Source organism: Sinohyriopsis cumingii, chromosome 12 (genome assembly GCF_028554795.1).
Source record: "Sinohyriopsis cumingii isolate HCF-2022 chromosome 12, ASM2855479v2, whole genome shotgun sequence".
In the NCBI taxonomy this organism is placed as follows: Eukaryota; Metazoa; Mollusca; class Bivalvia; order Unionida; family Unionidae; genus Sinohyriopsis; species Sinohyriopsis cumingii.
In genome coordinates this window covers 120,384,985-120,401,291 of record NC_142972.1, presented here as the reverse complement: position 1 = coordinate 120,401,291, position 16,307 = coordinate 120,384,985, and positions in this window count along the sequence as shown.

Sequence of the window (16,307 nt, the reverse complement as noted above, 5' to 3'; positions counted from 1 at the left end):
AGCTGTGTTGTACATGTAGCACAGCATATATGCGGAGCCCAAGGCTTGTCTTGGTCACCAACCTTGCATCCGAAGTAAAGATGATATGCCTTCTTCACTTGAGAATTGATACTTTTCTTCTGGTTGGCAAATGTCACTTCCCCACAAATATAGCAAAAATTGTCCGCGGTATTAACACACTTTCGAGGCATTACTGTTCTTTATTGTACGTAAATGGATAAAATAATAAGTTTTATGTAATAGTAGCTTGAACTGTCTCGCACAACGTCTAAAATATTTTAAATGCTGAACCTATCTGATTGGGCTTTATATAGTACACTGCTTACGTCAGCTTCAGCAGCCGCCTGGCATTAGTATAATAGGCCTACACATGTATAGTACACTGCTGACGTCAACTTACTTCAGCAGCCGCATGGCATTAGTATTGCATTGCATCAGAAAATGATGCAATCAACTGTGGATGATGTGAGCATGATGGTATTATGCAATGTTACATCATTATTCCGGATGTTGCTGCAGTCCTACTGGAGAAATTTACACAGTGAAACATAGAAAATGAGGTATATGAATATCTTCAAAACGAGAGCCAATACAAATTTTTCACGGTTATATTCGTGTTCGGCACACCAAAATACTACAGATTAGGGCCTTTTCAAGTCAGTAATGATTTCACTGTTGACCAGTGAAATTTGAAACTACGTTGTCTTTACCAGGGACAATGAAAATTCCGAAACTAAGTCAATTTAAATATTATTGACAATTTTTAATATTTCTGAATTTTATTAAAAGAAATTCAGATCCCGGACGATTTCCCAATTCCTGTTACAATTCTAGGTTTTAAACTAGAAAACAGAAAGACGTGAAAACAAGAATTTTAGTATTTCTCTACAATAAAAAATAAATAAAAAAAATGAAAGAGATACTTACAGTACTTGGAATTAAATCTCCAATAATCTTAAATGTCCCAAGACCAAAATTATTCTGAATGAATTGCAATAGTCTTAAATGTCCTGATGTACCAAAATGATGCAATCCAGAACGTATCTGAATAAGTTCACAATAATCCAAACGTCTATGAATACGTTAATAAATCCAATGAATATTTTAATTAAATAACTCATCTCGACTTGTATCTGACAACTCTTATTCCCACAGACATATAGAACATGAATGAATTAATTGTATATCAAATCCCTATTTATACACTTTTTTTTACCTGACCTATAACGTGAAAGAATGTGAAGATATCCAATGTAAAAACCTAGTCGAACTGTAAATAAGTCTGACCTATAACGTGAAAGAATGTGAAGATTTCCAATGGAAAAACCTAGTCGAACTGTAAATAAGACTGACCTTGAACTCTTGCTACGTAAACAAGTTGATTACAACTTACAATCATGGACAACAGTTAGCTATGTAAACATTCTCTTTACAACTCACAGCCACTTCATAAAATTAAGCATGCAATATAAATTAAATATACACAACACTCTACTCAGGACGACTAGCGATAACAAGATTTCATTGATGACCGATGTGTTGGCCATGCTGAATGTCCAAGCAGAACCATTTTATTTACCCCAGTTAGACATGATAAGGAGTCTTCTGGTGAAAACCTCGTATCCATACGACTATCCGTTCTGGAGAAGCGGCGAAAAGATTTTCAATATGACGTCATCGCCATTTAGATTCAAGACCAACTAGACATCGTAATAAATCTTTCAGTGAAAACTCAATGTTGATATGACCATACATTCAGGAGGAGTAGCAATACAAATATCTTTAAGACGGATGTCGTTACGGCCATACTGGATGCCTGAGATGTACTGCGTTCATTTAGGGCAAAATAGACCTTGGCAAGAATGTATATAAAATTTCATTGTACTTTCCCAAGTAGTTTAATAGTGCTAACAGTGGGACAACATGCCATTGCATAAGTTCTTCTGGTATATGGCCAGTAGAGCTAAAAACTTAAATGAAAAGATGATTTATATCAATAAATCTGCCAAAAACGTTGGCTAAGGTTTTATACAAAGGAATTCCACATGTACAAAGTACACAAAAAAATCAAATATGCACCATTCTAGCTATCTCTTCAATCGCTATTGTCTCTTCTTAAACATCCAGCTCCAAGATAATGCTTCTTCCCTTAATTGAGCCAGTTTGAATCCACACCAATCATATGAGCGTATGTTTTCAGAAACAATTATGGTAGCCAGCCTCTAATCCTGCGCAAGTCTGGAGGTTTAACTGCCAGTTTTGCACAATATTTATCCATTAATTCAATAAACTGGCATCCATTTTGAGTTTACTTCTTGTGCAATAATTTTCTTTAAAGTGGGAAATCTGTTATGGAAACTAGATGGGTATTGGGTATGCTTTATTTCAGCACGCTGGGGATGAAATGGTTGGTTGCCAATGTAAGCAAATCCAGCTGAGACTGTAAAAATCATGACAAAATTACTTATCTTTAGTAGTCCTTTATATTAAGCTTACTACTTTCTTGAATAATCAGTCAGGATTTGATTTTTATTTCAATGTATGAGTGAGAAAAGTATTTTTTTCCCAGTTATTTCGCTTAGATAGTTCAAGTTCAGCCTAATATAAGCATAATTGGTGGGTTTTTTCAGTGACGTGTTACGATTAAAGTCAGTACACTTTACGCTTAATAATCTCTGCTTATATTTGTCTTGAATGCACTCACACGGTCTTAAACATTTTAATTCTGAAAGAATTATTTTGTTCTAACATTTAAAATAAGTAGTATATGGGGACGATATAGCCTCATTGAAAATGCATTAGACATTATTATGTACTATCCACAAACCCCAAAATCAACTATCCACACATGGGAAGACGAAAATGAAACACACAATATCTACTATCAACACAAACATACGCGAACTCATACAAACAAAAAGCAAATACACACATAATCACATCGGGAAAGGAGTGAGTGTTTATAGTCACACTACTCCACGTTGACACAAATTGGCAATTTGAATAGTCTCTTTTCTAGAGATTTGGTTAGAAATGAGAAGGGCTGTCCTATGAAATCCAAATACACCTGACTAATGGTTACATTTCCCAGGCCTGGCACCACAGACACATCTCCGACTCCAATCCTGCTCCCAATTGATGCGTGTGGTTGGGAGCGCAGAGGGGGTTGACTGGCTTCACTCTCCCAGCCTTCACTTTCAGGGATTGTGAAGACTTCCCTTGTCATTTCCTATGCCACACGTGTGGATGCTGTGGCCTCCTTGTTTCCTCTTCCCAGTTTTCCGTCTGGGGGATAACGACGCTTGATACTGATGGCAGAGGTTTTGGATGTGGTTGACGTGGCTGTGGTGCTGGTACAGGCTGTAGAGGTGTCCTCACTTCAGGCTTGACCTCACACAGAGGTCTCAGTATGAGATGAGGCAGTATCCTTCTCTTATTTTCCTTCTCTTCTTTCTTTCTCTCATCTTCCTCCTCCTCTATCCTAGAATTTTTGCTATGGCCTCCATGGCCAGTTCATCTACTAGGTGCCTGGCATACTCCAGGTGCAGTTGGAGTTCAAGAAATTTAGCAATTCTGTTACTAATGTTGTCTCGAAAACGATGGGTAACCAGACTGACGAGCGCTTCCCTTTATTTGTCACGCACGGACCTGAAAGAAAACATCCTTGGACACTAAAACTTAAATTGCCCATAGCATCACCCCAAAAGACAGAACGCGAACCTAAAAGAAACAATCACTCACTTTTTGCAAATGCAAACACATACAGACTATTTGACAAACTAGGGAAACGACGTTTTTTTAGACACACTTCTATCTTTTGATATCAAACAAAGAAACTAAGTGATTATAGACACACTTCTATTTTTTAACGTACAGACAAACACAAACAAAAATACACACATTTTTGGCAATTTGATTAGTATGTCTTTTCTAGAGTATTGGGGTATCCCTGAAAAGGGCTGTTTTGTGGACGAGGAGTTATGGCAATCTTTTATAGTCTAAGATTGCGTGCCCTCTGGCGACAGGCTTTCCCACAGGGCCTGCTTCTTAGGAAAGAGAAGGAGAACTCTTTCGTGTCTACACGGCAGTCAACAGATCTTCTGTCTGGTTCCTGATGTTGTTGCTGCTGCTGTTCTGTCTGCTCTCTCTCTCTCTGCTTCTGAAGTTTGTACTTCTTCGTCCACTCTTCTTTCTCCTTCTTGATTTCCTTTCTGAAGAGCTCTTCTATCAGGTCTTCGGTCACTTTCAACATTCTGACATTCTCTATTTCTTCAGGCTTAGGTATCATGTTTTGCCTGACGCGATGAAAATCCACTTAAGCTTCGTTCAGCTTGGCAAGTCTTGAACACATCTTCATAGCAGGATGAGTCAACAATGAATGGTCAGACTGGAGACTACCTCGCGTTATATTTTTCAAGCGGTGACGCCATAGAAAACATCCCTACGATTTTTATTGGGTCGGAACACTATGGTAGTTGATTTAGTGGTAAGGGATAGAGAGAAATCAAAGACCATTTATAATGATAAACATTTAACAACAAACAACAGACGCATTTAGCCAAAAAACATTTTTCAAACAATTTTTCAAATAACAATTTATTTTTCACAAGTTTGACAACGTTTTGAGGTTAAGTTAGACGTCCGCGAATGGAAGTCATTGGGCCATTGATGTACACAACGTTTACCGCTAAAAACAAAATATATCCATAATGATCACAAAACCATCGATCTACTTTGTCATCGTTTCTAAAAGAGTGACGATCAAAATAAGTCACTAAATGTTCTAAAGAATATCCAAGACTGCGTTGATGAAGAAAATACACACAATATTGTCCACACACCATGAACTTTGTGGCTTGTAATTTCACATTACTGAGTCGTGTCGTCTGGGCATTTCTTCTCATAAAGTTGATGACGTCGTCTTCTAAAAGGTGGCAATCCATACGAATCAAAATACTCCACACAACCTTCTTTTAGGGAAGTAGACGGCTACCTAGTAAATTTATAGGAGATGACTGTCGTCCGTATTGATGAAATAAGCTTGATGATCTTGATGTTTGCGATGTTCATCTTTAGCACACACCACAAGATTCCAAGAAGCAGTGTACGAACTATGATTCAGAAGGTAATAAAGTTCCCAGGTATCCATTTTTTGTTTTCTTGTTTTTTTTTTCTCACAGGTAATGATAAGTCATCAATTCAATCCTGACTTTTTGCTTGAAAATGTCTGACAAATAACCATTTCTTCGCTTCGTCTGAGCCAAGAGAGCTTCGATGTGATGGTTCTCTAGAGCAATCAGTGGAGGAGAGGAATGATCACACAAGTCGTTATACCACTGATGCAACACTGCTTCTTCTGATATGAGACTCCAAGCGTCCTCCAGGTATTCATCAAAATTTTCTTCTTGACTCAGCATCATCATTTATCGTGTTGAAGTTGACTTGGATGATCGTTTTGACATCCATAGCAATCTTTCTTGATCAATTCCGTAATTTTATCCGCCAGGTGTTTGGCAAAACAGGAGACTAAATGTTGTTTTTGTTCTCGCCATCTGGACCTCATCATTATGTCGTTTTCGTCTTTGTCTTGTGGTTCTGCTTCCACGGTATCCTCCTATTCCATTTCCAAAGATTCTCCAATATTAAAGAGGGATTACAATCTTCCATTGCTTCTAATAATCTAGAATGACTTCTCTCAAACTGTTGATTTCTATGGTATTATCGAATTCGGTATACAGGATGACGTTCACCGTGTTGTTTACGGGTATTGGCTTTGCAAACTGAAGTTCCACACGAGTCTGGTAGGTGTTTATAGGGTGGAAATATCCATCGTCGCTGCCTTGGTCTGGAGTGAAATCAAAGGCACACAAAGTGTAACCTTCTGCATAATCCACGTAGTTAATGCCGTGACTGGTGTTGGTTTCTAACTGGCTCGTGGTTTCGTACAGGGACATGTACAATCAAGAAATTCTTATCGTCACTAAAGTCAGGTTCGAAAGGTCTAGTATACAAGTTTTTGCAATCTCGACTGGCTTCTATCTTGGACGCATTGTGGTGTTGAAACTCAAAATGATTTTCCTCGAAGGTTCCATTGAAGGCTGTATTTTTGACGATACCAATGATCAAACGTTTGGGTAACAGTCCTTGGAACAGATGATCTCCGATCAACGATTTATGTCCAGCGGGAATGGCAAAAGTTTTCACTTCCACGCGTCGTATCGGATACTTGGCGGTCGTTCTGCTTAAAGTGTGACTGATGTCGTTTCCCACTTTAGGTAACACTTCCACACGTAGTACGTAGAGTCTGGCTTCTTGAATGACTGTTTTGTAATATACAGCATCACTTATAAAATGGAAAGCGGCACTTTTACGATTCAATCTCAGGCAGACATACACTCCGTTCAGCAAATACTTCTCTTGCAACCACAAGTCTAAATGCAAACGAGCCATCAGTTCTAAATTTGTGTTGGGTCCTCTGGTATTGTTTCGTCGACCGTTGAATCCCACGTTCTGGCATGGTTCTTTATCTGTAATGAATCGGTACCGTTGAATTTGCCTGCTGTTTCAGGTTTCCATACCACACAAGCATCCAGATGGGTGTTCTTGGCTTCTTTTCCGTACGTCAAGAGATTTTCTAGGTACGCTCGGTAAGGGTACGTATCCATACTGCTACTGACCAGTTTGTTATTCATGTACAAATCCATTCCACTGAACAAGAAATGCGTGAAATTGTTGACGGTGGCTACTTTATCTTCGTTCTTTATATCGGGACCGTCCGTCGATGTGTCGATCACTTTCACTCTCAAGTACAAGTAACTTCTATTCAGATCGATGTAATCATCGGGCTGTCCTTTGATTTCAAACGCGATGGGGGCTGATCCCGAGTCTTTGACAAATGAGACAGGATGAAATTCGACCCATTGGGATTCTTGCATCGTCATCATGGTGGGAGGCATGGCAAACCGATCCAGTTCGACTTGTAACAGGCGCAATACTCTCGGTGCATCATTTTCTATCTTTTTTCTCTGTTATTCAATAAAAAAAAACGCCTAAGTCTCGAGCAGATTTTCTTTTCTTACTCTTTCTAGATTTAGGGGTGTGAAGTCCACTGGAGGAGTGCTTTCGTCGTCTCTTTCTGCCTTTTCCTTGCTGTGGTGTCATTGAAGTAGGAATGACTGACTCGGTAGCGTCCAGCGCACTTATAGGAGTTTCTCGTCGGCCCAAAATATCTTTGCCCGTTTGAAGCAATACATATTTGCCTGCTCTCAAGAAAGCTTCTTTGGGTTGTGTTTGTCGATGATGACATTTTGGAGAAATTCTTTGCCTTGCGTTAACGCGTGATCTTTCAAGGCGTGCAATCCTCATGTTACCATCGATTTCAAAACAGGATCCACTGAACGAAAGGCCGATTTCAGCATATCTCCTAAACCATGTCATCGCTGTCGAGCGACTCCTCGGTACACAGGATACATTACTTACAAGTTTTCGAAAATGGAGTTTCACCGTGACTTTCCCTTTGGTGAATGAAATATTTTGTCCCAGATCTCCTTTTATAGCAATATTGACAGTGTCAAAATACGATTTACTGACGGGTAAATAGTGAGGAAGTACAAATTTGCGATGAACGTGATAGCTGTTTCCACCTTTCTCGTCAGCGTTCGTGACAGAATCCACTTTGAAAGGAATGTCACGCAGTAACGGTACGGAGGTGTGTCCCACCACGTTGTGCTCCACCACATCGGAGTACACAAATATCAAAATCAGTCTTTGGTTCAGTTCTACCAAGGAACGAAATAACTTGGTAAAAGTATCATTTTCTGAAATGATTGATAATTTGTTTTCCTTGATCATCGCCATCCTCATCTCAACTTCCCCACCCAAAATGTCAAACAATTCATGACAAAATAAAATGGAGAACGCTTTACCCTCCGAAAATGTCATCAGTAGGCGACGAGCCACTCGTTGGTACTCAATGGTGACACTTATTCTGACACTCTCCGATGCTTTGCCAAACACGACAATGAACCTGGTAGCAATCGTGCTCACCAAATGTTTACTGCTAAAATAATAGCCTGGGGAAATTATCAAGTCATAGGTCCACTTTTGAGTGTGTGTATTTTGTGTTTTCATTCGTTAACCTACATTGTTATTCAAGTACCTTTGCACTTGCTCTTCATGAACTTCGACCGCAAAACAATATGATTTGGAAGGACATTTAGGACTTATGTAGGGTGAGTGATTTCAACCAAAGCCACTTCCCAGTGGGCTTCGTGATCTGATTAGATGGCCTGAGGTAATTTCGCCGTGGAACAGCATAAAGTGTTGTTCGGAAACACCTCCAAAGAACTGTCACTGGGTAACGTTATGTAAAATTGGTTGGTGTTTTTCATAATTCCAGAGTTCTGCTGTCCGAGGGGTCACTAGTAGTGAGAGGAGTGTCTAAAAGGGGATTGCTGTTGTGGTTATTGTTGTAGTGGTGACTGACGTTGGACGCAAGACTCCCGTTGTTCCCGTTAGAGGAGTATTTCAGGGAAGGATTGGGAAGAAGGTAACCGATGCAACTGCTCAGTAAAATGGTCCACAATTGTTTGTCTCCTTCTTGCAAACTCAAATTCGCAATTGCCGCATCGATGACACAATACACCACAAAGATTTGGCAGAAAAAGAGGATTTGCGTTTTAGGCACACATTCTCCACACCACACCCATAAGAGTTACTTTTGTAGATCTTGCAGAGAAGAACAGGAGGAATGAGTAGTCACTGTGGTAGTAACGGTTGAGGCTGTGTTGAAGGACATGATGGTTACTTCTTTTTATAGTCGATGACTTGCGAAGCGTCGATCCAAGAATCAAAACTGAGAGGATATCATTTCCAACGTACTTTGACTTCTTTGACGAGTTGTTTTCCCACTTTATGGGTTCTTTGATCGAGAATGCCTCCGATGTTGTACACTTCGTCTTCTTTTTTTGTCACGCGTTGTAACTCGATCAAGTAAAATGTTCCTTTTAACACTTTCCCGTTTATGTCTTCCAATTTATAGACCGCAGAATGACGACCAGGCACTCGTCCAGTGACACGAAACAATTCAGTGATCCAGTTGGGTTAGTAACCTTTGTCGAAAGTGCGTATGGTTTAGCAAATGCGCATCCAATCTCCTGCTCACAATGCTCCACTTTTCCTGGGGACAGCCACCAGGACGTACCAAAGTGGCGCTCAAAAACAAGCACCTCGTCGCTAGGTGTCACTTCTTGGGAGGCACGTCCGATGCTCAGATGGTAAATTTGTTGTATTCTTGGACCAGGTGCGATAAGATGTCGATATACTTGATAGCGTGTTGATGAGTAAAATATTTCCACATGCGTTCTTTCAAAGTGCGCTGAAAAGTTCCTCAATGCTTACTTTGGTTTCGGGATTCTCGTTGGAGAAAATATGAATGTCTCGTTTATTTAATTCTTTTTGGAAAGCTTGGTTCAGAAATTTGGTGTCTTTGTCTGTTTGCGATCGAAGAGGGTGACGACCACTTTGTTTCAACACCAGTTTGAGGGCTCGCGCTAACTCAGAACTCGATTTGGAAGTCAAAGGCACGACCCAGGCAAATTTGGGAAAGACTCCGATGACACAAAACAAATATTTGCAGAAACCATTGTAGGTGGCCAAATGAGAGACATCGGCTAAATCGGCTTGCCATTGACGATCGATGTCCCTCACTCGGGTGCGGATTCTGGAAAATTTTCGTCGAATGGGTTTGTTTAAAGTGTACGTGGCTTGTTCTTGTAACCATCCTTGCACATGAGGTAACCAGAGACTTCAGTTGGGTTTTGGCAGCACGATACAATTTCTGAACTCCTCCGTAACCTGCATGATGGACTGGATCGTAGTAAATGCTGGCAAACACCTTTTCCATTTTCGCTAATAAGTCACCGACTATTCACTGATGCTACTCTTTCTCGTGTGGTACTTTCTTGGCTTGTAATGCTTTGCATGTCCGGCGAGCAATGGTGCCGAGGAAGATGTCTGAACAGGGGTAATCGATTCTTGTTTCACATCTGTCTTCACTTCTTTCCTTTTCTCTTCTGATGAACAAAGGGTGAACATCATTTTTTTTAAAAATCCGTCCAATTCTGGATGTAGGTGGTGTTTTTAACTTGCGTACTATTTCTGGTGGAGTTTCAAACTCTTCTTCTTCTCCTTTTTCTATTTTGGTCACTGGGGGTAGTGGTGATAGACTTTTCATCAGAGTCTTAAAATTTTTTAGAGTTGGCAGAGCTGTTTCGTCTACAGCTTTCTGGTAAAAGAGTTGCATTCGTTGCAACAGTTGACCGTACCTTTGCTATTTTTTGGTTTCGGACAAATCGTTGCGATCCATCAACGATTGCGATTCCAGTTGTAACTGAGACATCTCGGACAAATGAGGATTGAGTCCGTTGATCTTGCCAACGATGGTATTCAATCCATCGTTTGTAAGGCACTAAAGCCAGTTTTCGTCCTTCCATCGGATTTCAATGGTTATGTTTGAGATCTTTTAACTCCAGAGGTCCCTTTTATATTGTTGTCCATTTTATATAGGAGCTATGGCGGGAAAAACACTTCCCAGGAGTCCCTAAGGAGGTCCTACTATTGCTTTGGTAAGAAGTCCTAAAAATCCTCCGCGTTGCACCAACATCTTTTTCTTTTGATGTACGGGGATTTTCTTTTGGACTATTTGGCGAAAAACGTGTCGATGCGTGGCTAAGCATTTTTTTTCTTCTGATGTTTACACAATGTTATCGTGCCTTTCAAGACATTCAAACAACATTCGCACACGGTATCGATAACATTTTTGGAGGCTGTTTGAATGGTTTGTTTTCGAATGTGTGGAGAGGCTTTGGACAGGACGGACAACACATCCCAATGTTTGGCTAAACGAGGAGGCAGTCCTTTCCTTTCTTTCCTTTAGAAGAGTAATTTCTTCTGCTGGTGATATCTTTGTTTGTTGGTTGGTTCCGGGACACACACAGAAAATACACTGACGTCGATGACTTAGCACACGCCCTTTTATCTTTTTTTTCCGGACTATCCTTTCGTCAAAAAGGTGACGATGTGTTTTCCAAAAATCGCCAAAGAATCACCCCCTTTGCTGACTCCTCTGTTTCTTTAGACGGCTGTGTCTTTTCTAGGGGTGACGTCGATGCTTGGCTAACCGTTTTTTCGGATGACGAACTGTATGTTAACTTTATCAACAGCAGAACGATGATGGTGACGATGTGCTTTTCTTTGAGGGGACATCTTTGTGCGTTCAGGAGCACACAAAAATACGCACTGAAGTCCATGTCTCGACACGCGTCCTTTTATCTTTTTTAATTAAGATAATGACACCTCCTAGAGAACCGCTACCTCCAGGTTTCAAAATTGTTTGCTTTTTGGTCTGAGTGTCGATGCGGAGATCGGCCATTTGTTTCAAGGCTACTTTGGTTTGATGAGGGATGTCAATGATGCCTTGCAGTAATTGACGTGCCGTCACCATAACCCATCGTAAGACTTCTTTTAGACTGGCTTCTAAGCCACGACCACGTATTTGTGGATTTTTTCGCGACTGATGCCGTACAAGGCACGAATCAATTTGACGGGAAGATGAGACTGAATGGACGTCATGTTGACGCTGTGTGAAACAGAGCCAAAGTGAGCGAGGTTTTTATTGATTTTTTTTTTGTTAAGTCGACGATGTGGACGTATACACGACAGGCCCTCCGTCTTGGCACCAGTGGTGATACAAATGGGTGCGAAATCGCAAATAATCGGAGATGGTGGGTTTTCAATCCACGAGTAAATTGGCGTGTAGTGTTTGAGTGGCATCGTCGTACGCATGAGTCAGCCAAGGCGTTCCTAACTGTTTGGCTAAGACTTGCACTTGCGATTTGTCTCTAGGGCATTTAAACAAGACTACATAATGAGTATTGAGACTGATGGTGCGATGGGCTTTACTTGTTGAAACAAATTTTGGGTAATGTAAATGACACTGGCGATTGCGATGATGCCCTTTGCGCGTAAACCACAGTTTAATTTCTTCTTCGTCTTCTCCTAACATGTCGAAAATGACCAGATGGGTTTGACTGGGGTCAAACATGATCCCGTCGTCCTCGCCAGCAATGCCTTCCACAAGCAGGATGGAATCGCCTTGACTTTCAATACGCCGATTGCCACTCTTTGTAACACCACACGATTCGTTGAGGTGGACGATCGATCAAAATGATATTTATGTTCGATCCAACGTTTGAAAAGTTTAAAAAGTTCGGTTTGGCCTGAACCGCTGAGTCCGGCAAATTAACATGTTAAAGGGATGGCGAAAATACAAGTCCTCCCAACTATCACGATCTAAGTGTTCGTCGATGACTTTGAAAGTGGAGGAAGAGGGAGCAGAGACAGCAGAGGTATCCATAGTACAGGTAGTCACTTTTGACACGAAGACAAACAAGACAAGAGTTTTAATACTTTTTCAGGACACGTTTATTTTTATTTTTTTAGTGAACAACACGAAAGGCAAAATTGCATAAAAGCCAACGGGTTAAGTACAGAGATAAAATACACATCTAAACAATCAAAGTGGAATATAAACAAGTCGCTGTACAACATGTATTTGGTAACAAAGGTGTCCTAGGGACAGTGTGTAATGTTCTTACTGTCTCTACATTGGTTACAGTCACATAGGTGTAATCCCAGAATGGTCTTTCGGGAGTGTCCATGGCAGCCCTGTCCTGAAGGGAGTGGTTGTCCTCGTTGCCGGGTACTCCTTCTGGCACTGTCACTAACACATACCTTGTTTCTTCGCTGCTTCTTCTTCCTGTCGTTTCCTTCTTCCTGCCTCTTCTTCTTGCTGTATATGTTGAAGGAGAAAAGCTTGTTCTGCTTCTTTATGCTGCTGTAAAAATTTCTCCAATTCTTCTTTCTGTTTCTATTTAAAATTCTCGACGTGTAGTAAAGAAGGAGAAGGCGGCGATGGTACTGGTACCGGAACAAATTCTTGCAAAGAAGAGAGAAAATCCACTAAATCCCAATTAAATCGGTCTTCTTCTGAATCTTAATACTGGATCTTCTGGAAGTAAGACTGTGCTGACTTTGGTAGCCACTGCTATGCCATCGCTTCTCTTCTCCACTGGCGGTGCACCCCAGTTCATCGTCTTCTTAGTTTCCGTCATGTTTGAAAACTCTGTTGCATTGATTGACTGCGCACACACACTAGTGCATCTATATGGGGATTGTGACGTCACAGGTAGCTCTCTTCGGATTGGAAGACTCCGTGCTGTACTGAATTTTGTAACGCGTGTTACGCTTGGTGAAAAAGCTCAATCCGTTTAATTCCCTTCACCTGTTCTCGTCACAAGTTGTGGACTAACGTTGAATCATCTACCCTCGTATCGACGATGCTGTTCCGCACGGACTTGCCCATGTATGTGAAATCATCATGGACAATCATCCGGATCACCGATACGAGCGTTTGGTGTGATGTGATGTGATTTGGATTTTTAAGGTAGCTTTAACAATTGTTCAGTCATATCGCTACGATGTCTGCAATGTGGCAGTTTATAGTGATGTCTAGCACTGGGGCATCATGTCGCATACATGTAGCATGATGTCCCACCCAGTCACATTATCCTGACACCGGGCAGACCAGTCCTAACACTAACCTGTTAATGCTGAGGGCCAAGCGAGGCAGCTGTTAGTACCATTTTTGTAAGTTTTTGGTATGACTCGGCCGGGGCGAGCGTTTGGAAAAGAAGAATTTATGTGGAGAGACAAGGCTGTCTGAAGCGAGTCTTCATCTACGGTCCAGAAGTTAGAAGAAGTTTGAGGAAGAGAAGAAGACATATGCGATGCCCTCTATGTTAACGGTATGATGTTAGAAAAAAATCAAAGACCTTTTTCAGGGGCACTCATTGTAATAATTGAGTCCAATGCTCCATTGGCCATTTCAAATTTGCCCTTGACGCTATATCGTCCCAGGGTGATCTGAAAAGTCTTGAGGCTATATCGTCCCGGGGGTAGGGGTGTCTGTAATGTATTTTTTCATTGAGGCTATATTGTCCCCTTATACTACTAAAATAGCTTGGTTACTATGGCAACTGATTAAACTACTTTTATCGTCATGCTTTTCTATGAACTGTTTATTATTATTCTACTATCTTTCAAGTTGTTTTGAATTTGAACACAGGCATTCATATTTCAGCTTTCAAACGTGTTACAAGATGTACTTTTTGATGCAAACTTTAAATAAGTGGAAATCTGTATATATAATCAGAAATGTATTGTCTTAAATCACCGTGAATGCTTTAAGTTTTCACCCACCCACACCACAAACAAATTTATTTTAATTTATGGAACAATCCTCAAAGTCCAGTTGTGCTCCTCTTTTAAATTTATTGTTTATTCATAATCACTCTACAAAAGAAATGTTCTAATTAGTCCAACAGAATAAATTATGCTACTTCATTAGATATTTCTGCATGCAGTATTTGCACAAACTTGCTGTATTGTAAGAAAATTTTCAATCTTTAAACCATGCAAATGCATACGTACTCGAGATGTCAGAAGGCAATACAACCCATGAAGTTTTCAAATCCTATCATCGTTACAAGCGATTAACAGAGCCTAGAGGTGTACAAATTGGCAGATTTAAGGTAATGTAAATTAAAAGATCAAAATAAAATGTATGTTTTGTGTATAAACTAACTTGGTTAAAATAAAATACATTTTGGCAACGACAATTATTAATAATTTTCCAGCAGGTGCGAACAAAATCATAGGAAATTTGTTTCTGTTGTTTGTTTGGAAGCACGTTTTTAATATTTGTGTTGAGAACATCATCAGAAAATAATTAATCTTGAACTCGCTTGACTTTGGGATTTAGAAAAAAGAGTTGTTAAAAGATTTAAAAAAATGAACTTGTATCAGTTGCTAAAAGAAATTCAAGATCGGATAGGAGTTTATATATCGTGTGCTTGAAACTGACTTATTTAAAATTAAACACTCGTCGAATAAACATAAGACGGTGAGAAAGTTAAATTTCAGAGAGGTGTGCAAGAAAGTTTACAAAAATGGCACTTTTTTGGAAACGTGGGTAATTTTTCGAACATAACAAAAAGGGCATACTAGTATATGCATTTTTCAGAAAAGAAAACCAACAAGCTTCCTCTCACTGAAGTATTTTATATTAAATAAAACAATAATATATGTATTAATGAAACAGCTACGTTTTATATAAGGCTATTTTATGATCTGGAAAATGAGGATAGGAAGCTAGAAGGTCATACGGGAGGTCATTAGAGATAGGTATGGTTGAAAGGACCCACACAGACCGTGATGCAAGAATCAAACTCCTGAAGAAAAAAGGCTACACGATCTACCGGGATACTGGGAAGAGAAAAGCACTACAAGTGAGGACGAAACTCCACAGGATGAAAACCTTCCTCCTGGAGGAAGGTGGGGGTCTATTGGTGCAAACAGATTTAATCATAATGTTACAGCATACCGGCATACTTGTACTACTAGGGGGATATCGAAGACCCCTGTGTGTCCTTTCCGACCGCCTCGTTTAGCGAACTATGAGCGAGAGTAAGCTATGAATTGAAGCTACCTGAAAGACTGTTGAAGTGCGCCTGCTGTAAGATCCCACGGAAGGGTCTGGGTGAGCGCGCTTCTTGGCCTGCTTTGAAGGGTGCTGCTGCCAGGGATCATTGTTGGTTCCTCAAATCCTGTGACGTCGCAGAGGGTATGAGGAATCCAAAGAGCGTCTCCGCCTCAAGGGGTGTATTCCTTACAAGATTCTTGCTCTGGTGTCGCAAGACCTTCGACGTCTCCAATGCGGCATCCCTGCAGAGACGAAGAAGCTCCACAGACAGGGACATCAACATGGAGTGGCACGATGTCTTTACTTGTCTACAGCAAGCGATGAAGCGCCGCTCAAAGATAATGATTCCTCCTTAAAGAGATCTCCAAAAAGAAAACGGCGATCCTAGGCAACCTTCATGAGAGGGGTTTTAAGCTCAAATTACTCCAAGGTTTTAACCGGGAGGCGAGCACTGGCAACATACGATTCCCCATTTATGACACTCGCGAGTCCAAGGGCGGAGGTGGAGGAGGTTTAAGGGAACAATCAGGCAAAGACTTGCTAGCTGGAGGCAGAAAACAGCAGACAAAGCAAATATTAGGAGATGAACCATCCACTCTGCTGCCTGGCAAAACTCTTTTCCATAGGAAAATTTCTGAAAGCACTTCTACCATCGCAGTTCGGGAGCAGCAGAAAATCTGGATAAGATGCTGTCCCAGAGAATCTC